At 48.6% G+C, this 24,743-nt stretch overlaps 1 long non-coding RNA gene and 1 other non-coding gene across 2 annotated transcripts in view; one reads left to right on the plus strand and one right to left on the minus strand.

The window, feature by feature from the left end:
• Positions 1-272: 272 nt before the first annotated feature.
• LOC116270667 lies at positions 273-377 on the minus strand. The gene has a single exon (XR_004178813.1). It is a non-coding gene; the product is annotated as a U6 spliceosomal RNA (small nuclear RNA).
• A 20,489-nt stretch (positions 378-20,866) lies between these two features.
• The window catches only part of LOC103879118, a 40,045-nt gene continuing 36,168 nt past the window's right edge, over positions 20,867-24,743 (plus strand). Inside the window, exon 1 of the long non-coding RNA XR_001896685.3 lies at positions 20,867-21,762. This is a non-coding gene — a long non-coding RNA (uncharacterized LOC103879118). The remainder of the gene's footprint in view (positions 21,763-24,743) is intronic.

The following is a 24,743-nucleotide window of genomic DNA, read 5'->3' on the forward strand; positions in this document are numbered from 1 at the left end:
TACTCAGGAGGTTGAGGCAGGAGAATTGCTTGAACCCAGGAGGTGGAGGTTGCAGTGAGCCGAGATCGTGCCACTATAGTCTCACCTAGGTGACTTCGTCTCAACAAACAAACAAAAGGACATGATTTCATTCTTTTTAATAGCTGTGTAGAATTTCATAGTATATATGCACCATGTTACCTTTATCCAATCCACCATTGGTGTGCACCTAGGTTGGTTCCATGTCTTTGCTAATGTGAATAGTTCCACCAGACATCGGCTGTGGCGTGTTTATCACAGCTTTACTGCTTTTGTTTCTATGTATTTATTTAAGGGGCCATGCTAATCTTCTCCGTATCATTCCAATTTTAGTATATGTGCGGCCAAAGCAAGCGCAGCTTTACTGCCTTGGAGCCTACTTTTAGCATCTGTATGTAGACCCGTTTCCCCAAGCCTTCCTTTCCTGAGTCTCTCCTGCGGTCCTGATGATGAAGTGAACCCTGGGGACAAAGCCTCACCAAGTCCTCAGAAATATTACTACCTACTTGTTTGGGTCTCATGTTTCTTTAAAAATTAAGATGAAGCATGTCCCTCAGTCTCCTGGAAAAGGTAATCAGAGATGATGATGAGTACCAAAGGCCCACAGTTAAAAATCATGGGTAGAAACACGCCAAACTCACTGTGCTAAAAGCGGGGAGGCAGCTTTGCTGTGTCCTCTTCAGACACAGAGGGAGCAATACCTGCTTTGGGGTCCAGGAGATTTTGGGCACCTGAAGAATCCCACCTTCACACAGAGGGCAAGAGCAATGCAAAAACTTCCTGGACATTGCTCGGCAAAGCACAGATGAGAAATAAAAGGAGAGTAAGCCTGGGCAACCCTGGGCTCTGTCTCTTGGTGTCCCCAGTTTCCATCTTATTGCAGTGGGAATGGAGTTGGCTTAGGGGGCAGACATTCTGATTATGGCAGAACCCAAAACACACGATAAAGAAATGTCTTTTGTTTTAGCTTTTTATTTGGATGTAGTTTCAAATTTACAAAAAAAAAATGTATGAGGAACATTTATAAACTCTTTACCTAGATTCACTGATTGTTAACATTTTAACCTGTCAGCTTTACTGGTTGATCATCTGCTCCCCACTCCTCTTAAAAAAATTATTTGGAAGTCAGTTACACATGTCATGGCTGTTTACTCCTAAATACTTCAATGGGTATTTTCTAAGAACTGATGTATTAGTCTTTGCTATACATCGCATTGCTATAAAGAACTACCAGAGCCGGGCATGGTGGCTCACACCTGTAGTCCCAACACTTTGGGAGGCCGAGGCAGGAGGATCAGTTGAGGTCAGGAGTTCGAGGCCAGCCTGGCCAACATGGTGAAACCCCGTCTCTACTAAAAATACAAAAATTAGCCCGGCGTGGTGGCACACACCTGTAATCCCAGCTACTTAGGAGGCTGAGGCAGGAGAATCATGTGAACTCAGGAGGCGGAGGTTGCTGAGACTGGTAATTTATGAAGAAAAGAGGTTTGACTCACAGTTCTGCAGGTTTAATAGGAAGCATGACTGGGGGCACCTCAGGAAACTTACAATCATGGAGGAAGTTGAAGGGGAAGCAAGCAAGAGAGGGGGGAGAGAGAGAGAGAGAGAGCAAGTGGGGACCTGCCAAATACTTTGAAACCATCAGATCTTGAGAGAACTCACTCACTATCACAAGAACAGCATGGGAGAAATCGGCCCTCATGATCCAGTCACCTCCCACCAGCACCCTCCCCAATACTGGGCATTACAATTCAACATGATATTTGGGTGGGAACACAGAGCCAAACCATATCAACAGGGATATTCTCTTCCATAACTGAGGTTATCAACTTCATGAATTTACATGGCTATGATGCTTTCTTTTTGAGATGAGGTCTTGCTGTGTTGCCCAGGCTGGATCTGAACTCCCAGGCTAAAGTGATCCTCTGGCCTCAGCCTCTGGAGTAGATGGGACTGTAGGCGTGCACCACCATGCCTGGTCACGATGCTTTTAACTGAATGTTAAATTCATGTTAATGTTCCAATTTTGCCAGTTGACCCAATAATGTCCTTTGTAGCATTTCTCCCACTGCAGAATAGGATCCTGTCTCCTGAGCTTCCTTTAGTCTGTAACATTTGTGTCACCTTTTGCCTTGTGGAACATTAATGTTTTTGAAGAGTCCCATCCCCCAGTTCCTGTCTAATGGAATGCTGCTTATTTTGTGTTTGTTCGATGCTTCCTCGTGATTAGATTGAGGCTGTGCATTCACCGTGGGAGACGGCGTAGGTGACGCTGGTGTCCTTCTCAAGCCACCACATCTGGAGGCACATGATATCCATGTGCCCCACAATGGTGGTCATTTTCACCATCTGGACACTGTGTTGCCTGACTTATCCACTGTGTAATGACTATTTTAAAACAAACTGTCTTTTTTTTCTTTGAGAGAGTCTCGCTCTCTCATCCAGGCTGGAGTGCAGTGGGACAATCATAGCTCTCTGCAGCCTTGATCTCCTGGGTTCAAGTGATCTTCCTGCCTCAGCCTCCCAAGCAGCTGAGACTACAGGTGTGCACCACCATGCCCAGACAATTTTTTTACTTTTTGTAGAGACAGGGTCTTGCTGGTCTGGAACTCCTGGGCTCAAGCAATCCTCCTGCCTCAGTTTCCCAAAGTGCTGGGATTACAAGTGTGAGCCATGGCCCCCGGCCAGAATGTCTTTTTGAATGTTCATGTATTTGTAATATGTAACAAGTGATTTCCCAAACACACACACACAACCATACACATACACACACACACACACACAAAATTTCATCTTCCAATGAAGTTTCTTCTTTGCAGTGCCACATACGCATGAACTCTGAGGTCTTCAAATTCTGCATGGGCAGCATTGGTTTGCAGAGGACAGAATCCTCTCAAATAGGTTTCATTAAGAAGGGATTTAGGATATTAACGTACTTACAAAAACACTATGACATTTGAAGTAATGGATTATAAGCTAAAGCATGCCTTAGAGTTGGTCTTCCAATCTTCTAAGAGCAGGCAGCCTCCAACTTCAGAATCATAAATTTAGGTCATAATCAAGAAGCTGCCAGGTGGGGCATGGTGGCTTATACCTGTAATCCCAGTTCTTTGGGAGGCTGAGGCGGGAGGATTGCCTGAGGCCAGGAGTTTGAGATCAGCCTCCGCAACGTAGCGAGACCCTGTCTCTATGAGAATTTTTGAAAGCTACCCAGGTGTAATGGCACATGCCTGTAGTTCCAGCTACTCAGGAGGCTGAGGTGGGAGGGTTGCTTGAGCCTGGGAGGTTGAGGCTGCAGAGAGCTATGATTGCCCTGCCCCACTGCACTCCAGCCTAGGCAGCGGAGCAAGACCCTGTCTCTAAATAAATAAATAAATAAATAAAGGCTGCCACGAACCTCAACTGGTTGCTGGATCACACTGTACCTGCTACAGACCATGTGGACACCCAGGAGGCTAGTGACCAGATGCTGGGCATGGGGCAGCCTCTGCTCATCTCCCACAGTAAAGCTTAAGACCCCCAGGGACAAACTGGCCTTTGGGCAGAGCAGGTACAGAAGGGCAGCCTCCACCTAACAACCACCAAACCGAGATCACTCTCACAGCCCTGGCTGCAATGGGTCTAGGAACTGCAGTCTGTTGGTTCCAGCCTGCACTGTCCTGGGAGGGACACTCGGAGGAAGGCGGAATGGGTGGTGAGGGCTGACCCATCCCATCCACCTTGCCCCTTGCCCCTTGCCCCAGGCTTCCTAAGATGAAGCAGCAATCTTCCTAAGAATTCAGACACTCCCTGTCCCACGCTGTCCTCCTCTAAAGCAAACCAAAGAAGGCTTCTCTTTTGTAGTGAAAATGCCGAATGTCAGAGGGCAGCTGGCTTTAAGACCATCCACGCCACAGCTAAGACTCAAGGGACAGCTTCACTCTGGATCTCCACGCATAGCTTTTGATTCTGTGCCTCTCTATAAATATATTGTTTGGAGCATAAAGCTAATAGGAAAACCAATTACTGTGGTCAGTTGCTGAAAGCATCCCTTTAGAGAATGATGCTGACCCAGTGGGCTAGCAGGTGAGGACTGAGCAGTTACAATGCAATCAAAGATAGAGCCAAGGAGGGCAGACAGCATTTGGCTCAGAATCAAAGTCAGCGTTGGGGATGGGTCACAGCTGCAGGGGCGTTTCTGGGGCACTGGAATAGACTGCTTGAAACTGTGGGAGTTATGGGGGCAGGTGGGGACCAATGAACCAGGAAGGGAGCGGGCATGAAAGCCACTGGCTAACAAATCACCAAGGGACTTGCTTTCTTCTTCTTCTTCCTTCTTCTTCCTCTTCCTCTTCTTTCTTCTTCTTTTTTTTTTCTGAGACAGAGTCTCGCTCTGTTGCCCAGGCTGGAGTGCAGTGGCACAATCTCGGCTCACTGCAACCTCTGCCTCCAGGGTTCAAGTGATACTCCTGCCTCAGTCTCCCGAGTAGCTGGGATTACAGGCACCCGCTGCCACGCCCGGCTACTTTTTGTATTTCTTCAGGCAGCTTCTATTCATCCCTGCCCCCCATTTCTCTTCCACTCTTCACCAGCCAGCGAGACACTCCACATCGTTTGCCTGAGTGTCAGTGAGAAAGAGAACCACACCGACCATGTAGACCACAACTGTCCATTGGCAGCTGTCCACAGCTCCATTTCGGCACAGTCCTCAAGACTCACCATTTTCTTTCTTTCCGTGTGTGTGTGTGTGTGTGTGTGTGTGTGTGTGTGTGTGTCAGGGTCTTGCTCTGTTGCCCAGGCTGGAGTGCAGTGGTGTGATCATAGCTCACTGTAGCCTTGAACTCCTGGGCTCAAGCCACCCTCCCACCTCAGCCTCCCAAGTATCTGGGACTACAAGTGCATGCCACCACACCCAGCTGGCGTATTCTTTTCAAGTTCCTCTAACCATAGCCTTCAGTGATAGGTTTGGGGTGGGGATCAATGGGACATGGATAGGGCCCTGTGAAAGAACTGCTATTGAGCTCCTTCATTCCCTGAGTGGTGAGGGGAGCCGGCAGCTGAGGATAACATGCAGGTGTGTAGCTTGGGAGACTGGCAGACGAGCAGGTTCTAGTGGGGGCAGATTCCAGTTTAGCTTCAAACAGATTGTGTGTGAGGCGACTAGGGGACATGCCCAGGAGCAATGATACCTACAAGCCTGCGACTTGAGACAGGTCTGAGTTAGATACAGTGATGGGGAGTCACCAGCAGTAAGGTTCTGGTTTTTAAAAAGGATGAAGTGGATCACAGTGTTACCATGGCAACAGGCAGTTGAGCTCGTTTTGGGGATGGAGGGTGAGGCAGGGCAAGTCCATGACTTCCATTTGATGGCAGGTTGGGAGCTACCTTCTAGGGAAGTGAGTTCTAATCTTGGCTTTGCCACTTGATTGAGCCATGTACCTTCACAGCCTGTAAAGTGTATGTGAGGCCAAATTGTAAGCAATGCAAAGACAAGGGATGACTATTGTTACTGACTTTGGACATATATAGTTCTGTCTAACACCAGATGTACTAGAAGTGGGTAATACATATTAAATATAAAAAAACTAATTTAAAAAGTAGCCGAGCATGGTGTTGCGAATCTGTAGTCCCAGCTACTCTGGAGGCTAAGGTGGGAGGATTGCTTGAGCCTGGGTGGCGGAGGTAGCAGTGAGCTGAGATTGTACCCCTGCACTCCAGTCCGGGTGACTGAGACCCTGTATCCAAAATAAAATAAAAAAGGCCCCTCGCTAAGATGAAAAATTAATTTTAAAAATTACATCCAGGTGCCATGGCTCATGCCTGTAATCTCAACACTTTGGGAGGCTGAGGTGGGAGGATCACTTGAGACTAGGAGTTCAAGACCAGCCTGGGCAACACAGGGAGATAGGGAGACACCTGTCTCTACAAAAAAAAAAAAAGAAGCCAGACGTGGTAGCAGACACCTGTAGTCCCAGCTACTTGGGAGGCTGAGGTTGGAGGATCACTTGAACCCAAGAGTTCGAGGTTGCAGTGAGCCGTGATGGTACCACTGCACTCTAGCTTGGGCGACAGAACAAAACCCTATCTCTAAACAACAACAAAAATTACAAATAGGCCAGGTGTGGTAGCTCAAGCCTATAATCTCAACACTGTGGGAGGCCAAGGTGGGAGGATCCCTTGAGCCCAGGAATTCAAGACCAGCCTGGCCAGCATAGCTTCTCAGGAATGCTGGGTTGCTTGGTCACAGGTCACGGGCACTGCACATTCCGAAAAATAAAGCTGAGTCAGTGTTGGCTCCTCGCTGCTTGAAGTTCTTGTCTAGGGAAAAACTACTGCAGTAATTATTTTCAAGAAGCAGAAGGGAAAAAGGAAATGAATAATTAAGAGAAATTGAAGAGATGCAAATTTCCCTTCGCTCAAAGCTGGCAGATCAGGATGCTTCTTTACCGAGAGGATTTTCTTCCTGTTTACTTTGCTTTTCCACTCCTCCTGAGTGAGTAGAAAAGAGAAGTTATTGGGGGATGGGAAAAATAAAGAGGTGAACAAGAGCAAAAAGAGAAAAAGAATGAAATCATCTTTCTATAGAAAAGGTGAGTTACTGCTATTCTATCAGAAAAATAAAATGGAAAGAAATCACTATAATCAACGTGTAAATTTTGAGGAATGGGCGAAGATTGATTCATAATTCTTTTGGGAACCCCAGTGTCACAAGGGAAGCATGTCTGCGTCTGTGCCTCAGTGAGAGCGCAGTCTCCTGGGTCCCCAAGTGTGGCCCTCTCCCTCTGTCTCCATGCACCTCTTCTAACATGAGTGTAGGACCAGTTAGCAAACAACTGCAATCCACTCCTCTTTGGCCTAAAGCTCATCAGTAGTTCCCTTTCACTGCCTCCGCTGGCCAGGCACCGGCTGGGCACCTTCCATTTGTGGAAGTGACGTCTCGAGCCTCCCCAGCACGGAGGGCTCCCAGGCTGGCCTGCAGGAGCACTGAAGCACCCTGCATGGAACCTCGTTGTGGGGGACACTGGAGGAAGGGCTCCCTAAAGGAAAGAGCTGTTGAAGTTTGGTGCCAGGGCTCAGAGCTTCTGGGAAGCTGACCTAGGGGGTGCCTGGTACTGAACACAGAGCCCTCCATGCTCCCTAGCAGGGCACTTAGATGTTGGGTTGTAACCGTCCCCTCCTAGCCTGTGACCTCAAGGCCCTCACTGTGCTCATCGCTGTACCCCTGGCACACAGCACAAAGCCTCACACAGTGGGTGCTGGACAAGGGGATGAATGGGCTGGGTGACGGAAGAGGTGGCGTTCTAAGAGCTGCTGGGCTGGACAAGCAGATGAATGTGCTGGGTGATGGGAAAGGTGACGTGCTAAGAGCTGCTGGTGTGTCTGGAGTTGGTTCCTTCTGGTGGGTTCTCAGTCTCACTGACTTCAAGAATGAAGCCACGTACCCTTTGCGATCAGTGTTACAACTCCTAAAGGTGGCACAAACCCAAAGAGTGAGCAGCAGCGAGATTTATTGTGAAGAGCAAAAGAACAAACATTCCACAGTGTGAAAGGGAACCAGAGCGGTTTACGATGCTGGCTAGCGTGGCCCGCTTTTACTCCCTTATTTGTCCCCGCCCACGTCCTGCTGATTGGTCCATTTTACAGAGTGCTGATTGGTGCATTTGCAATCCTCTAGCTAGACACAAAGCGCTGATTGGCGCGTTTACAATCCTCTAGCTAGACAGAAAAGTTCTCCAAGTCCCCACTAGACCCAGGAAATCCAGCTGGCTTCACCTCTCACTGGCATGCATCACCTTTGTCACTCTACTGCCATCCTGAACCCAGCCTGAGCAGGGGAGGGCACAAAGATACAGATGATGGGAATGGAAAGAACAACTCCTCGGGGGGTCAGCAGCTTCCACAATGTGGGAGGTGGCACTCATGTCCTCAACAGCACTGGCTCTTTGGGTTTCTCCCATGGCTTCAGTTTAGTGAACCTTGGAGGCTTTGGGCAAATATTACTGGCCTTGTCTTCCCATCCCACAAAAGTAAGCTGGGCAGAAGGGGAGGAAATAGCAAACCCTGGGCCAAAGCTGGGGTGCCGTTCATGAGGACGTGAGGGTCCCTGCTGGGGATGACCAGCGACTGGAGAAGAACTCGGTGAGGAGAGAAGGTCCACATTGACCAATAAGGAAATGCTGAGAGTTATTGTTTTGGGGAGCTTCAAATAAAGTCCAGTGGGAGCATGGCCAGGGGAACACAGGTCAAACATAATAATATTGATTTCCTTATTTCTTTCTTTCTCTCTCTCTTACTTTCTCTTCCTTACTTCCTTCCTTCCTTCCTTCCTTCCTTCCTTCCCTTTCTCCCTCTTTCCTTCTTTTCTTCCTTCCCTCTTTCTCTTTCTTTCTTTCTTTTTGAGACAGGGTATTGCTCTGTCTCTCGCAGGCTAGAGTGCAGTGGCACAACCACAGCTCATTGAACTCATTGCAGCCCCCACCTCCCGGGCTCAGTCAGTCCTCCCGCCTCAGCCTCCCAAGTAGCTGGGACTAGGGGCAAAAGCCACCATGTCCAGCAAACTTTTTATAGTTTTTGTAGATACAGGGTCTCCCTATGTGGCCCAGGCTGGTCTCAAACTCCTGACCTCAAGTGGTCCTCCTGCCTCAGCCTCCCAAAGTGTTGGAATTATAGGCGTGAGCCACTGTGCCTGGCCATTATCTCTAATTTGTAAAACCACCTTGCAAGGTAGGTGCCCTTTGTCACCCTCAATTTGCTATGCGGAACTGAAGTCTGAGAAGGTCAGGTTGCTTGCCCTGGGTCGCAAGGCTGGTGAGCGGGGAGCTGAACCTCATGCACAGGCTGCCTCTCCGTATGGAGGCGGCCATACCCATGGAAGTCACACCTTGGAACAGAAACCCCGCCTTGCCCAGTCCATGACATTTGTTTTGTGACAGCAGATGCTGCGGCATTGCCCTGGCATTGCGTCCTTTGGGCAAAGTCTCAGTCAAAGGAGAGAACGTTGTAGTAAAGAAAGCAAGACAGAGCTTTCAACTCTTAGGCCTGGAAAAGCCTGCACCAGGTTCCTCCTGTGCATAGAAACAGGGAGGCAAAGGAATGAGTTGAGTAATAAGCTCAGGGCTTCAGGTATTACAAACAGAAGCAATAAAATTGATGCTTGGCTGAGTTATCAGGAGGCAAAGAGGCAAAAATCCAATTTAAAAGATTATGCCAAATGGAATAAATCCAAAGTAATGGGATTGCTGAGCCTTAGCTGCCATAAAGGGAAACCATAGCATGTCTTGGTTTAAAAAAAATAATAAAACGGAGGATAAACACAAGCTGATTTAGTGTTTGGACTTAGTGTTTGGGGAAATAGTTATTATTTTTCCAGAGAGGTCTATAGTCAAGGACTGTGTCTCCAGTGCAATGCATTCGATAAATATTTATGGAGAGTCCTGAGACCTCAAGGGTTCTCAATGCACCCAAGCCAGTGGCATGCTGTGTGTGCGTCTGGGGTGCTGTGTGTGCGTCTGGGGTGCTGTGTGTGCGTCTGGGGTGCCGTGTGTGCGTCTGGGGTGCTGTGTGTGCGTCTGGGGTGCCGTGTGTGCGTCTGGGGTCGCGGCAGGCACCAGCGCTGCATCCAAGGCTGTACGCTCCAAGTCGCAGGCGCCGCCCAGCGCCAGGCATCCAAATGCAGGCCTGCGCCTGCAGGCCGCCCGGCGCCGCGGTATGTCCGGGGCGCCCGCAGGTAAAGGCCTGGGGCGCTTTCGGTAAAGGCCCAGCAGGCCAGGTCTGGGGCGCTGTGTGCCCGGCGCCGCATGTCCGGCGCTGTGCGTGCCCGCGGCGGCCAGCGCCCGGGGCGCCAGGCCTGCGTCAGGCAGGTGCCTGGGGGCGCCGCAGGCTGGCCTGGGGGCGCCGTAGCACCAGTGCTGTGTGTCCAGGTGCCGCGCGTCCGGGGCGCTGTGCGTGCGTCCGGGGCGCTGCAAGGTCCATGCAGCCAGGCCCAGGGCGCTGTGTGCGATCCGCGCCGTGCCGCCCAAAGGCCTGGGGTGCTGGGTGTGCGTCTGGGGGTGCTGTATGCACGTCTGGGAGTGCTGTGTGTGTGGTGGTGCTGTATGTGCCTGGGGGTGCTGTGTGTGCCTGGGGGTACCTCCAGGCGTGTCTGGGAGTGCTGTGTGTATGTCTGGGGTACTCTGAAAGGCAGACCTGGGAGGCCAGGTGTGGCATAAGTTCAGTACTGTGTGTGCGTCTGGGACCAGGCGCCACAATTCTTCATATGCTGCTGCCTGAAACCCCACATCAGGTTTGTGGGATTTAGGAGGACTGGGGTGAACGGGACGTCTCTCATGGGAAGATGTGGATTTGGGAGGCACCACCCCAGCGCAGAGGTCTTTCGTGCCCTTAGAGGGGCCTTCAGCTGGAAGGAGGAAAGCTGGAGTCACTGCAAGAGAATCTCAAGCACCGTGACTCACGTTTGATTATACTAAAAGAGAAACTGCTTTGCAGGTCTGCATAAAAATCTCATTGTGTTCCTCATAAGCAGTTATGTTCTGAGGTGACTGAGATTTTGTAAGGCACAGTTCTTTTCCGTCATTAGTCTGCAGCACTCAGGACAGCCTCATCTCGGCTGTGGAACAGAGACCAAACGTTCAGAGGCAGGCACCAGAAAGGGTGTTTGAGAAGTGAGGTAAGAACAGCTCTGGCTTTAAGTGCTGAGAAGCACTCTGCTAAGTGCTTTATGCGCTGTCTTTGTGTAGCTACTAAAAGTACCTCATCTGATAGATTCGAAGGCTGAAAGAGATTCAGTAACTTGCCCAAGGCCACGCAGCCAATGATTAGCAGAGTGGGGATAGCAGTACTTGACCCCTCTGCTGTCTGGTTTCTCCTAAAGGGGGAGACTTTAAAGCTAGATAATTGGGGGAACAATTCAGCGAAACAAGTAGGGGTTTGAGCTAGTAAAGGCCACATCCAGTTCTGGAGTTTTCTTCTCCTTTGTTTTCTGCTTGTTCAGAGAAGAAGATAGTACAGACATGACTGCAGTTTCCCCACCCTCAAACAGTGTCTGCTACACACAACAAAAGCCCCAGTCTATGCAGATCAGGATCACCGACAGAGAATGTCCAGATGTGTGACAAGACGGCGACACAAACATAAAAGTGACACAAGGTCTCAGTAACGGTTTATAGCACAGAGGGTATCATGTGCAAAGAGGGATTTCTATTTGTCTCTTCAGACAAAAAACTTGGTAGTCCAGAGGAAGGAGACTCCCACGCCCTGTGACCCTGGTTGATAAAAAGAACCGGTTGAATCAAGGTACATGGGCAGCTCTTGGTCCTGCTCAGAGTGGCAGCACCCAGGCTGCTGCGCCCCACAGCCAGGCACGCAATCTGCCCACTTACCACTGCCGTCTTCCCGGCCCCAGAAAGACCCAGCACAAAGAAGTTTCCAACTTTTTGAGGATGGGCAGATAGGGAAAAGGAGTATCCCTTGTGCTCTCCACTCCTTTTCCCTATCATCCTCACACCACCCTCCTCGGAGCTGTCACCGTGAAATTCATTCATTCATTCCTTCGTTCTTTCATTTGTTCCTTCCTGCATCCAGCCCCTGTCTATTCATAACTCAACATTCACGCAGCCTGTCAGATGCCACGCTCAGCCCTAGGGTTATAAAAATGAATAAAATGCAATGAGAGAGCATCTTACACCACTCAGAATGGCTACTATTAAAAAGTAGAAAACAACAGATGTTGGTGAAGATGTGGAGAAAGGGAACCCTGCTGGTGGGAATGTAAATTAGTTCATTCACTGTGGAAAACAGGCGATTGCTCAAAGAACTAAAAATAGAGCTAGCATTCCACCCAGCAGTCCCACTACCGGGCATCTACCCAGAGGAAAAGAGCTCATTCTATCAAAACCATATCTGCACTCATCTGTTTATTCCAGCACTATTCACAAGAGCAAAGATTTGGAATCAACCTAAGTTTTATCACTGGGGCATCATTTTTGAAATGTGGTGTAAATACATCATGGAATGCTACTTGGCCTTAAAAAACTAAAATCAAGGTTGGGCACAGTGGCTCACACCTATAATCCCAGCACTTTGAGAGGCTGAGGCAGGAGGATCACTTGAGGTCAGGAGTTCCAGACCAGCCTGGCCAGCATGGTGGAATCCCATCTCTACTAAAAATACAAAAATTAGCCGGGCATGATGGGCACGTGTAATCCCAGCTACTTCAGAGGCTAAGGCAGGAGAATCGCGTGAACCTGGGAGGTGGAGGTTACAGAGAGCTGAGATCACACCACTGCTCTCTGGTCTGTGCAACAGAGTGAGACTTTGTCCCAGAATAAATAAATAAATAAAAATAATGTCTTTTGTAGCAACAATGATGGAACTGGAGGCCATTATCCTAAGTGAAATGACTCAGAAAGTCAAATACTGCGTGTTGTCACAAGTGGGAGCTATACAATGAGTACATATGGACAAACAGAGTGGAAAAATAGACAGGAGACACCAAAAGGTGGGGAAGTGGGAGGAGGGTGAGGGTTGAAAAAATTACCTATTGGGTACAGTGTTCACTGTTTGGGTGATGGGTGCACTCAAAGCCCAGACTTCACCACAGGGAAATACGTGCATGTAAGAAGCCTGCACTTGTACCCCTAAATATTTACAAATGAAATTTTAAAACTGAATAAAACACGATCCCGGTCCTCAAGCTACTAATTGTCTAGAAATGAGATTGACACATTAAAGGGTCTACGGAGCCTCCCTGCCTAGGGGCTGGGCTGGGCTGGGCTGGCAGGGCCCTGGGAGGGCTTCAGAGAAGAGAACCTTCAGCTGGATCTAAAAGGGAAATGGGAGCTGACCCAGGTGGAGGACTGCAGAGCAGGAAAGCGGTTTTCAGTCTGAGGGAGCAGCCAGTGTAAACTGCACAGACAAGAAATCACAGGCCCTTGGGTGGTCCAGTAATCCTCTGGCAACCCCCTGCTTCCAGATCGCCCCACTGCTGATCAAGTCAAAGTCTACCACGGCATTCTTCTTCCAGCCCGGTTCCCACCATGTCACTCTTCTGTTCCAGTCTTTCGTGGCTTGAGACAAAAACCCCAATGTCTTGCAGTGCCCAGGCACTATGCAACCTGATCCCCACCTACTGCTGGGCAGATTTCTGCTATACCCTTTAACCAGCGCAAGTCTCTGAAAACTCAGCCAAGGGTTGGAAACCCAAAGCCTCGGAACTCCAGGCGCCGGAAAGGAGGGAGGTGCAGAGTGGATGACAGCAGGACACATATGACAGCAGACTACTGAGTTGCTTTGTGTGAGGACGCAGGGCTGTCCCGGAGCCTGTCCTAGGCTTGGTCCTACTCCCAGGCCTTTGTGCAGGGCACACCTGACGTGGCCTCCTCTCCTATCCATTTCCTTTCCTCTCTTCCACACTTGCCTCTCATGGAGACTTCCTAAAATACTTCTGGAAACAAAAACTCTCCTCCTTTCATACTAAGAGACAAATCTATCCAAAACCAGATTTATCTTCCTTTTTGAAACTAGCTCCTTCTCGGTTTTTCTGTCTCTGGGCACGGTCCTGCTCTTCTCCCAGTCATTGAGGTCTAAAAACACACGTTCCTCCTGTCTTGCCATCACCCTCAAACCCTGTATGTGCAAAGCATAAAACTGCAGGCCATAGCAGTTGGAAGGGACTTCGGATATTGTCTAATTTACCCGCCCACAAATCCAGGCATCTCCTTTAGAGCAACCTTTATAGCAATCAGATCTCTGATCAATGATCTTCCAGATTATTTTTCATTCTTCTCTAATTCCTTAAAAATTCTTTATATTGAATGAAAATCTGCCTCCCTGGGCCCCTGTTGGTCTTCTTCTCCAGCCACACAGAATGGGTCTCATCCCTCTTCTAAACACATTTGTCATGGGATTCTTTACCTTCTTCCACTTAAACATCTTTTCAGTACTTTTTAAAATTTTTTAAAATTTATTTTTATTTTTATTGTTTTTGAGATGGAGTCTTGCTCTGTCGCCCAGGCTGGAGTGCAGTGGTGCCATCTAGGCTCACTGCAAGCTCCGCCTCCAGGGTTCAAGCAATTCTCCTGCCTCAGCCTCCTGAGTAGCTGGGACGACAGGTGCCTGCCACCACACTCAGCTACTTTTTGTTTTTTTTTTTTTTTTTGGTATTTTTAGTAGAGACAGGGTTTCACTGTGTTAGCCAGGATGGTCTCGGTCTCCTGACCTCATGTCCTGCCCACCTCGGCCTCCCAAAGTGCTGGGATTTCAGAAGTGAGCCACTGCACCTGGCCCCGTTTCAGTATTTTTTAGGTGACTTTCCCATGACTATCTGGTTACCTCCTTTAACTCGTCAGCATTGTTCCTAATATGTAAACTGGGATTCAATTACATTCTGCTCAAGTGATATTTCTTGGGTCTACTATGAGACAAGCAGCAGGTCAAGGTAATTCTGGGCATGAATTCAAGAGTGAGACTGACTGGGGCCAGACCCTGCCCCTACTCCCTACTGGCTAGATGATGTTGACCTTCAGTGCTTCCTTCAAGGCTATGGACAGTAAAAGGCTGAGAACAGAGTAATATTCAGTAAACATTCAATAGATGATTGCTCTTTTTCTTTTTGCACTTAAAAATATGAAACATGAAAAAGTGCTAATGATTGAAACTGAGTGATGCATATTTGTGGGTTTATCAAACTTAAAAAACTTTATGTATGTTTGAAATGTTCTATAATGAAATTAAAATTTAAAATGTCATATTAATTAGGTGGGATACACCTATTTAATATCTGGGGATATTATAGCAGCTGGGATACAAAAATAGTAAAAAAAGTTCCTGCCATTACTAACCTCTGAGTAAATAGGGGAGATATACATGTAAACCAAGTTTCAATGTAGCATTAGATATGAAATGCAGGCTGGGCATGGTGGCTTATGCCTGTAATCCCAGCACTTTGGGAGGCTGAGGCAGGAGGATCACCTGAGGCCAGGAGTTTGCAACTGGCCTGGGTAACAGAGTGAGACTTTGTAAAAAGCAAGGAAGGAGGGAGAAGAAAGAAAGAAGGAAGGAAAGGGGGGGAAGGAGGAAGGGAAAGAAGGAAGGAAGGAGAAAGGAAAGAAGGAAGGGAGGAAGGAAGGAAGGAAGGAAAGAAGGAAGGCAAGAAGGAAGGAAAGAAAAGGAAGGGAAGGGAAGGGAAAGAAAGAAATAGAGAAGAAGGGCCGGGCGCAGTGGCTTAAGCCTGTAATCCCAGCACTTTGGGAGGCCGAGGCGAGCAGATCACGAGGTCAGGAGATCGAGACCATCCTGGCTAACACAGTGAAACCCCGTCTCTACTAAAAATACAAAAAATTAGCTGGGCATGGTGGTAGGCGCTTGTAGTCCCAGCTACTCGGGAGGCTGAGGCAGGAGAATGGCATGAACCTGGGAGGCAGAGCTTGTAGTGAGCCGAGATCGCGTCACTGCACTCCAGCCTGGGTGACAGAGTGAGACTCCGTCTCAAAATAAATAAACAAATAAATAAATAAATACAAAGAGAGAAGAAGGAAGGAATATGAAGGAAGAAAGGACGGAAGGAAAGAAGGAAGGAAGGAAGGAAGGAACGAACAAACGAACGAACGAACGAGGGAAATGTGGAGATGCATCCAAGCAATCCAGGTAGCTCAGCAGATGAATACTACAGTGAGTGGGGCTGGGGGTGGAACCACAGGTGTCTTTTGTTTTGGACGTTACCTTCCACCCCTTGCTAGGAGTGCATTAGCTGACTGAATAGCCTGAATTGACTTGTACCCAACTAGAAAGCCCAATTTGGGGTTTTTCACACGTAATAATTTCCTGAACTCTGGAGTCAGAGTGTCTGGATTCAAATCCCTTACTTCCAATGACTTAACCTCCTTGAGCCTCAGACTTCTTATCTCTGTTGGGGCCAATAACAGCACCTACCTTGTGGAATTACGAAGTTAAGATGTGGAGATGAGCAGAGCGTTTGGCGTCGTGCTGGGCACGTTGTTAATGCTCAAGCGTTGGTTGTTTCTTACTTCTTCACTCCGACTCCTAAATTATTATTACAGGTAACTCTTCTTCTCTCCTGGAGTTTGTATCCAGTCATCACCCCTCTTTCATCCCCACTTCCAGCAAGCACATTCCTGCAAGCCTTCCTTCTGATGGGAACTGGAAAGGCTGATTGGCCAAGCTTTCCATTCCTTCTGCTACCTCGTTCCCTTGGGGAGGCTCCAAGTGACTGAGGGGCCTCTGGGCTGGAGGAGACAATGGAACGCAGGACGATGGGAGGGGGTTAAAATAACTCATGCTCTTGAAAAGAAAAGGTAAAATCAGGCCTTGGGTAATGTGTAAGATGGAGATGTTTAAAAGTGACCCTTCCCTCTAGGAAGACAGAAGAAAGACAAAAGCTCCAGGCTGCACTTCTCCTGGTTTAGGGCCGGGCTCTGCTTTTTTGAGGCTACAGCTCCACCTCGTGGCTTCATCCACATGTCTGTCTTGCTGTAGCCCACACTATCACTGTCTTCTCATAAACAAAAATTTGTCCATAATTTAAAAACTGAATGCAATATCTAATTTATTTTCTAAGTCTTGAATGGTGGCTCATACCTGTAAGTCCAGCACTTTCAGAAGCCGAGGTGGGAGGATTGCTTGAGCCCAGGAGTTGGAGACCAGCCTGGGCAACATTGCAAGACTCCCATCCCCACAAAACAACTTTAAAAAATCTGCTGGGCATGGTGGTGCACACTTGTGGTCCTGGCTGCTCTGTAGGCTGTAGGATCACTTGAGCCCAGGAGGTTGAGGCTGCAGTGAGCTGTGATCATGCCACTGTACTCCAGCCTGGGTGGCAGAGTGAGACCCTGTCTCTGAAAATAATAATGATAAAAATTGGCCGGCCGTGGTGGCTCACGCCTGTAATCCCAGCACTTTGGGAGGCTGAGGCAGGTGGATCACTTGAGGCCAGGAGTTGGAGACCAGTTTGGCCAACATGGTGAAACCCTGTCTCTACTAAAAATACAAAAATTAGCCAGGCATGGTAGCACGCACCTGTAATCCCAGTAATCCCAGCTACTCAGGAGGCAGGAGAATCGCTGAAGCAAACCTGAGAGGTTGCAGTGAGCCAAGATCACACCACCGCACTCCAGCCTGGGTGACAGAGACCCTGTCTCAAAATAAGTAAATAAATAAATAAAAATAATCATAATGGTTTACTTTCTCTACAGTAAAACACTGGAAACATTATGTTCATTCTTGCCCTAATGAGATTTTCATCTTGGGAAAGCATTCTTTTCTGCAGGGGAAGACACTGTTTTGAAATTGCATTTCAGTTACTTACTTACACATCTGGCACTCCCTTGTATTGTATGGAAGTGCCAGTTTCTCTCCTATAAAAATAAAACAAAACAAAACAAAACTCATGTTCTAGAATGATACCTGCACAGGTAAGATGCTCAACTCATGTCTTTCCTCCTCTTCCTGCAGATACACAGCAAGGTGTCCCATTCAAACCTAACCTTGTTCTTGCCTCAGGGGTCCTCCCTGGAATGCTCACCCTGCACCCAAGCTGGTTTTTCAGAGTCATTCAGACCCCCTCTAAGGAATCCCTTTTCACTGGGCCCTCTCGACTATAAAATCATCACCAGACATTTTGTCTCCCTTGTAACAGCTATACTCATCAGTGTAGCTGATTTTTCTTCTCCTTATTTCTCGTCTGCTTCTCCCGGCTACCATGCATGTATCATTAACATTCCACGTTTGTTCTCTGCTTTCTTGGCAACAAATAGTGCCTGCACCTCGGAGGCACTCAGTACTTTTTTGTTGAATGAATCAATTAATTCTATCTTTAAAAACTGGGTTCTGGCCCGGCGCAGTGGCTCACTCCTGTAACCCCAGCACTTTGGGAAGCTGGAGCAGGTGGATCACCTGAGGTCAGGAGTTCGAGACCAGACTGGGAAACAGAGTGAAACCCCATCTCTACTAAAAATACAAAAATTAGCTGGACCTGGTGGCGGGTGCCTGTAGTCCCAGCTACTTAGCACTACTTGGAGACTGAGGCAGGAGAATCACTTGAATCCAGGAGACGGAGGTTGCAGTGAACGGAAATCATGCCACTGCACTCCAGCCTGGGCGACTGAGACCCTGTCTCAAAAAAAAAAAAAAAAAAAAAAAAGGAAGAAGAAGAACTGGGTTCCTCTGCCAGCACAGCAGCCCACCCCATCGTGTGCTGGCCCAGGGGCCAGGGAATGAGAGGAATGACAAAGATGCCTGTGTCCCCCTTGAAGCCGTTATTTTGCAGGAAGCAGTGCGATGGTTGAACATATAGATTGGCATGTTTTTGAGGCACGCACTGACTTTATTATTTAGCTCACTGAGCAGCTGTTCAATGAGGCTGGGTTTAGATTGTTTTGGGAAGAGATTCACATCCTTCTCCAATTACCTTTTCCAAGTTAGTCAGCCATTGCTGGTCGGTTCCCTCTGCTATGAAGTGGTGCATGTGTGTTTGTGTGCTTGCACCCTGCCCTCATAACCCAGTTGCAGGCTGAGGAGAGGAAGCATGTTTTATTTATGATTTTTATTTATTTATTTCTAAAATTTTTTATTTTTATTTTTATTTTTATTTTTCTGAGACAGAGTCTCACTCTGTCACCCAGGCTGGAGTGCAGTGGTGCAAACTCGGCTCACTGCAACCTCCGCCTCTGGGTTCAAGTGATTCTCCTGCCTCAGCCTCTGGGATTACAGGCACCCGCCACCACGCCCAGCTAATTTTTGTATTTCTAGTGGAGACAGGGTTTCACCATGTTGCCCAGGCTGGTCTTGAACTCCCGACCTCAAGTGATCCACCCTCCTCGGCCTCTGAAAGTGCTGGAATTACAGATGTGAGCCACCTCGCCCGGCCTGTGTGTGTGTGTGTGTGTGTGTGTGTGTAGAGAAGGGGTCTTGCTATGTTACCCAGGCTGGAGTGCAGTGGCCTGATCATAGCTTCCTGCAACCTCAATCTCCTGGGCTCAAGCGATCCTAGAGGAAGGGCGTTTCGGTATGGACACTTCTTAGGAAATCTCTGCTGCTTTGGAGACTAAAAGAACCCAAAGGCAGGTAAGTGAGCCGCGGATACAAGCCTCCCTGTTGTTGCATACCGGTCTCAGGAAACTAAGTGAGGAGTAAGGAGGGCAGTGGGTTAGGAACAGCCAGCAGATGGCGCCAGCCCCCAAGGCATGACGCGCTGGCCGCAGGAGCGCCTGGGAGTGGCCGCCAAGCTGGTCCCCAAACAAAACTGGAGCCAATGCGCTCTCTGGGGTCCTTCACATCCTGCCACTGAGCGACCCGAAGGAAATCAGCCACTTCCTGGCTCTGGGGCTTCACCTTTTAGTGAGCCTCGTTAGCCGGTTTTGTTTTCTTTTGGGGGACGTGCGTGTGGTTTGTGACCCCTTTTCCCGTTGACGCTCGGAGTCCAGAGCTCCCCGGGTCCGCCCTGAGCCGTGGCACGGCCTCGCCTCGCTCCCGCGCCCAGAACGGCGCTCGCAGGTCCGTGGCTGCCTGCACAGAGGTCTGTCCTGGACCTCTTAGGTTAGACTGTCCCCTCCCTCCCCGTAGCCGCTGCTGTTTGGGGACTTGGACGCCCCTCTGCTGAGACAAGGGACGCCCCTTGCCTCCAGCCCCATGTGACATCTTCCTTGAAGAATCGCTGCCTCACCTAGATGTCCCTTGGGCGGTGCAGTTCGTTGGCCTTGTAGGAAGGCTGGTTGCGAAGAGCAGGGCTTTTTCTCAGGGCCCCCGTGGCTGACGATTGTGTCCTGCATGGGATAATGTAAAGTGCGCACAGGTCACTCCCTGATCAGATGTCCCAGGGAGATCAAGGGGTGGGTGCAGCTTGATGGAACCTCTTCTTCAGGCTAGCAGAGGGAGGGAGGGCAGGCCTGCCCCGCTAGCCAGTTCCCAAGAACCCGGTCTTAAACCAGCTCATATATCCCCCATCGCTCCCCCGTGTGTCCTGGCTTCCCTCCTCAGCTAGGAGCCCCAGACACGTCCACCTGCAAGGTGAACTATGCCGTCCTGTGCCAACCAACAGGGATCAGGGGAAGGTGGACAGAGGGGGTGCACATCTGTTCCCCTCAACCCCCAACCCCAGGTCAGATCTCCATTCCCACAATAAACGGTACCTAGCGGGGTGCAGGTGTGGTTTAAGGACATTCTCCTGGACAGAGTCAGTGGCCTGCAGTGTGGTCTTCCCCAGATGTCCTCGCTGCAGGCCTGAGGCCATGCTAGGTGGCCAGGCTAGGCTCCCAGGAGTGGTCCTGCCAGGCCCTGCTGTCTGTGATGTGTGGGGAGCGGGCCTGGAGGAACTAGATGGATGCAGGGACAAGCATTTCCCAAAGGCCTGATGACCTTTACTGGATTCAGCTGCCTTCATAAGCCTGTGTTTCTAGCTTTCAGTGTTTCTGGGGTTAACTTTAAAACAAAATCAAACCAAAAAAGTTTTTATTATATACTGTGATAGTCCACAACTCTTAAACACAGGGCAATGACAGTTTAATGCACTACCACATCTGCTCAGGATCATAGAATTCTCTACATTTAAGAGTCAGGGACTGGGCACGGTGGCTCACGCCTATAATCTCAGCACTTTGGGAGGCCAAGGTGGGTGGATCATCTGAGTTCAGGAGTTGGAGACCAGCCTGGCCAACATGGTAAAACCCTATCTCTACTAAAAATACAAAAATTAGCCGGGCGTGGTGGCATGCATGCATGTGTAATCCCAGCTACTCGGGAGGCTCGCTTGAACCCAGGAGGAAGAGGTTGCAGTGAGCCAAGATTGCATCATTGCACTCCAGCCTGGGCGACAAGAGTGAAACTCAGTCTCAAAAAAAAAAAAAAAAAAAAGAGCGGGGCAGTGGGGCAGAATTCCTAGGCCTCCTGGTAAAGCAGGGTAGCTTTGAGCCTGTAGGAAAGTTCACTTTTCTGACTCAGTCTACTTTAAAGTGGCCTCTGAGGGACAGAGACCCTGATAGGATCTGGTTGTCTTGCAGAAAGGGTCAGTGAAGTCACTGACTTATTTTGTGGATGAATGCTGTTGCTGGATGTCCTAGCAGATATATTCCTCATTCTTCACTCAGCTTTCTCTCTCTCCTCCTGCCCATGTTAGCCCTACTCACTTCCATTCACAAATCCACCTTATGGATGGTTTGCAGGGTGCTTGAGGCTCATACCAAGGGGATGAACACAGGCATCTCCCAGAAGACAGCAGTCGGTAGAGAGAACATCTGTATTTCTGACTTGCGGACAGTGTGTGTCCTTTTATACAGCATCATCAAGTTCACCTTTCTCCATCTTTCTCACAAAGAAATCCTAAAAGACATTGAACATGCTTAGGTTTACAAATGGGAGGGCATGATACAGTAGGAAGAGATGGCATTTGTCATGCATCCCCACTTTCTATCGGTGGACATGGGGCAAATTTTCTATCCTCTTTGAGTCTCAATTCTCTCATCTGGAATATGGGGATAGTGGTGCCTCTGCTGTGGGGATTGGTTGAGAAAACAAAGTGCCCAGCATGGAAAGCACACATCAAATGACAACTCTCTTATTTCCCCTGGACTAAAGCAGTAAGGAGCTGAAGTTCAAGTTCAAGTTCTGCCACTCACCAGCTGTGACCAGAGCACTTTGCCTCATTTCAGTGAACCCTGGGTTCCCACCCGTGCATGAGTCTAAGGTGCCATTTTCTACGATTCTTGGATTTATTTTATCCACATGTCCTGCTGACTTCCTCTTCACAAAAGGAGTGAGGTGAGTTTGCCCGGCCTGGTCTCCTGATGACCACTGTGGTCCCCCTATTTGCTTGTCATCCCTCCTAAGCTTTGACACAGGTAAGTGGCAGAGATGCTAAATGACAGTGCAGGGAGTGCAGGAAATGCCAGCAACAACCTCTTCCAGGTCCCAGTGCGTCCCCCATGCCCCCTCACTTCCGGGATTCTGACGGCCCTGGCCCTGACTGGGTGTGATGGGACGCACCTGGCATGAGCCGGGGGGACGCGCACTCTCTCCTGTCCCGCTCTGTCGTGTTCCTTCCGTCCTTGCCTGTTTGAGTTTATTCTCTCCTTGAAGAGAGAAAACGAGGCAAAATCATCGGGTAGTTGAGTGGCTTTCTGTCTTCCTCCTGGAGTTTGTTAATTTTTCAAACTTCCTCAAATCTTTATTTTATTTATTTGTTTATTTTGAGATGGATTCTAGCTCTTGTTGCACAGGCTGGAGCGTAGTGGCACAATCTTGGCTCACTCCAACCTCTACCTCCTGGGCTTAAGCGATTCTCCTGCCTCAGCCTCCTGAGTAGCTGGGATTACAGGCGCATGCCAGCACACCTGGCTAATTTTTGTATTTTTAGTAGAGATGGGGTTTCACTGTGTTGGCCAGGCTGGAGTGTAGTGGCACAATCTTGGCTCACTGCACCCTCCACCTCCCGGGTTCAAGTGATTCTCTTCTGCCTTCGCCTCCTGAGTAGCTGGGAATACAGGCATGCACCACCACGCCCAGCTAATTTTTTTGTATTTTTAGTAGAGATGAGGTTTCACCATGTTGGCCAGGCTGGTCTCAAACTCCTGACCTCCTGAGGTGATCCAGCCACCTCAGCCTTCCAAAGTGCTGGGATGACAAGCATGAGCCACTGCACCCGACCCTTCCTTCCCCTTTCAATTGTGTTTTGAATGAATCAAGAAGTGTAGAATTATTAAAGTTGCTGGAGAGGAAAAACGTCTAAATTGCTACCTCTGTGCAACAATTCCAGTCTCGGTTCTTACAGTGAATCTGCTTTTGTAAAGAGCTAGAGAGTGATTGCTATCCCAGGGTGCAGCTATTCACAGCCCAAAGCAGAAACAGTCAACATGAATAGTATGGGTAGATTTCTGCAAGCTATCCTCAGTTTTCTTCCCTTCATTTAAAAGACACTTTTCTCCTCACGTCTTAGGTAGCTTGAGAGACACATGAAAAGCAAAGTTTGCTTTTTAAAATAAAATGCTAAGTAGAATTGCACAAATGACTCTAAAATCAATGTATATGTGTATTTCTTTCAAACTTTAATGTATAAAACATACATTTCTTTTAACAAGGACCTTGGCTCTGATGGTCTCCATGTTTAGAATTTGAGTTCTTAAGTGAATGAGATCCAGAAAAAGTACTTTTTCAGAAATAAGATATGGGTTATAATGACATCGCCAATTCACCACTGCTGTAATAGAGTATCAAAGAGGTTAATTTGCTCAAAGTTATGGCCCAGAGTGCTGGGATATAAATTCATGTTTTCTGGCCCCAGTGGTTTTTACCATCAGCCACCTCTCATGGGTGCTCCCACAGCTTACCTATGTGACATTTCTCAGGATATTCGAGCTGATAGTTTTTGGAAGGACAAGAGGGCACGGAGAGTTTCAGGTATGTGAGGTTTGCTTCTTAAGCACATTCTGGCAAACGTCGGGCCACGTTTTACTCTGGGTCTCCATCAGTGTGCAGACAACAGCACTGTCCCCTTGACCTGCTGCAATATTTGTCTGTGATGGTCTCTGCCTCTTCAGAGCTGCCGCAGGACCCCGTCTCATTCAGATGGAAAGCAAATGGCACTGGAAGAACGTTTCATCTCCTGTGTTTGTGGGATCAGCCCCAGTACAGGCAAAAATCTCATGCTTTCATACCAACTCCTCTGGGGCTTTCATCTCTGCTCCAAAAAAAAAAATGGACAGTTTCAAAAATTCAAAAATCAATTGGAATGGAGCCAGCTCTGTCCAGCGGGTTATTAATGGCCCTGGAGCTGACTAATCATATTTGCACAGCCTTTCAGTAAACAGCTTCAACAACAACTAGGGTGGAAAAGAAAACACACACCCCATCCAATCAAGACAAACTTCAAGTATTGATTTCACCACCTCCTTCTCCCCTGCTGCCACTTTTGAAACAAATTTAGAGTATGACACCGGAGTCGTCGATCATTGCCAAACCCCCACGTAACCAGGTCCTGACTATGTTCTGCCGGAATAGTACACTGCTTCGTTCTGCTGAAATTACTTTTTCAAGATTTCCTGAGGCCAGGAATATAAATGGCTGGATCCCGGGGAAGGCAGCAGGGAAAGGAATATCCGGTTGGGCTCAGGTACTCCAGGTACCTCTTCCTGACTGATCACTTCTCAGGTGCCGCGTAAACCTCCACAGGAGCCGTGGGTCCTCCCTGAGCCCTGCAAACAGACCCCATTCCTGCCCCCGAGTCTTTACAGAGAGGCTTCCAGGTATCTCCATTAAACTTCTTTCCGCTTTAGCTTCGGTTCTGTTTGTGGGAAAGACAGGGAGAACCATGAGAGCTATTTCAGAGGGATCTTGTCTCACCAATCTATACCCTGGGCTTGCTGCCCTGCCGACTTTAAAAAAAAAAAAAAAAAAGTTTTAGGGCCGGGCGCGGTGGCTCACGCCTATAATCCCAGCACTTTGGGAGGCTGAGGCAAGCAGATCACGAGGTCAAGAGATGGAGACCATCCTGGCCAATTCGGTGAAACCCTGTCTCTACTAAAGATACAAAAAATTAGCTGGGTGTGGTGGCGCACACCTGTACTCCCAGCTACTAGGGAGGCTGAGGCAGGAGAATTGCTTGAACCCACGAGGTGGAAGTTGCAGTGAGTCAAGATTGTGCCACTATATGCCAGCCTGGTGACAGTGTGAGACTCCATTTCAAAAAAAAGAAAAACAGGTTTTGCTCCTTACTCATAGTGACAGAAACAATGACAACCTGGTGA

This window comes from Papio anubis, chromosome 15 (assembly GCF_008728515.1).
Source record: "Papio anubis isolate 15944 chromosome 15, Panubis1.0, whole genome shotgun sequence".
Classification (NCBI taxonomy): Eukaryota; Metazoa; Chordata; class Mammalia; order Primates; family Cercopithecidae; genus Papio; species Papio anubis.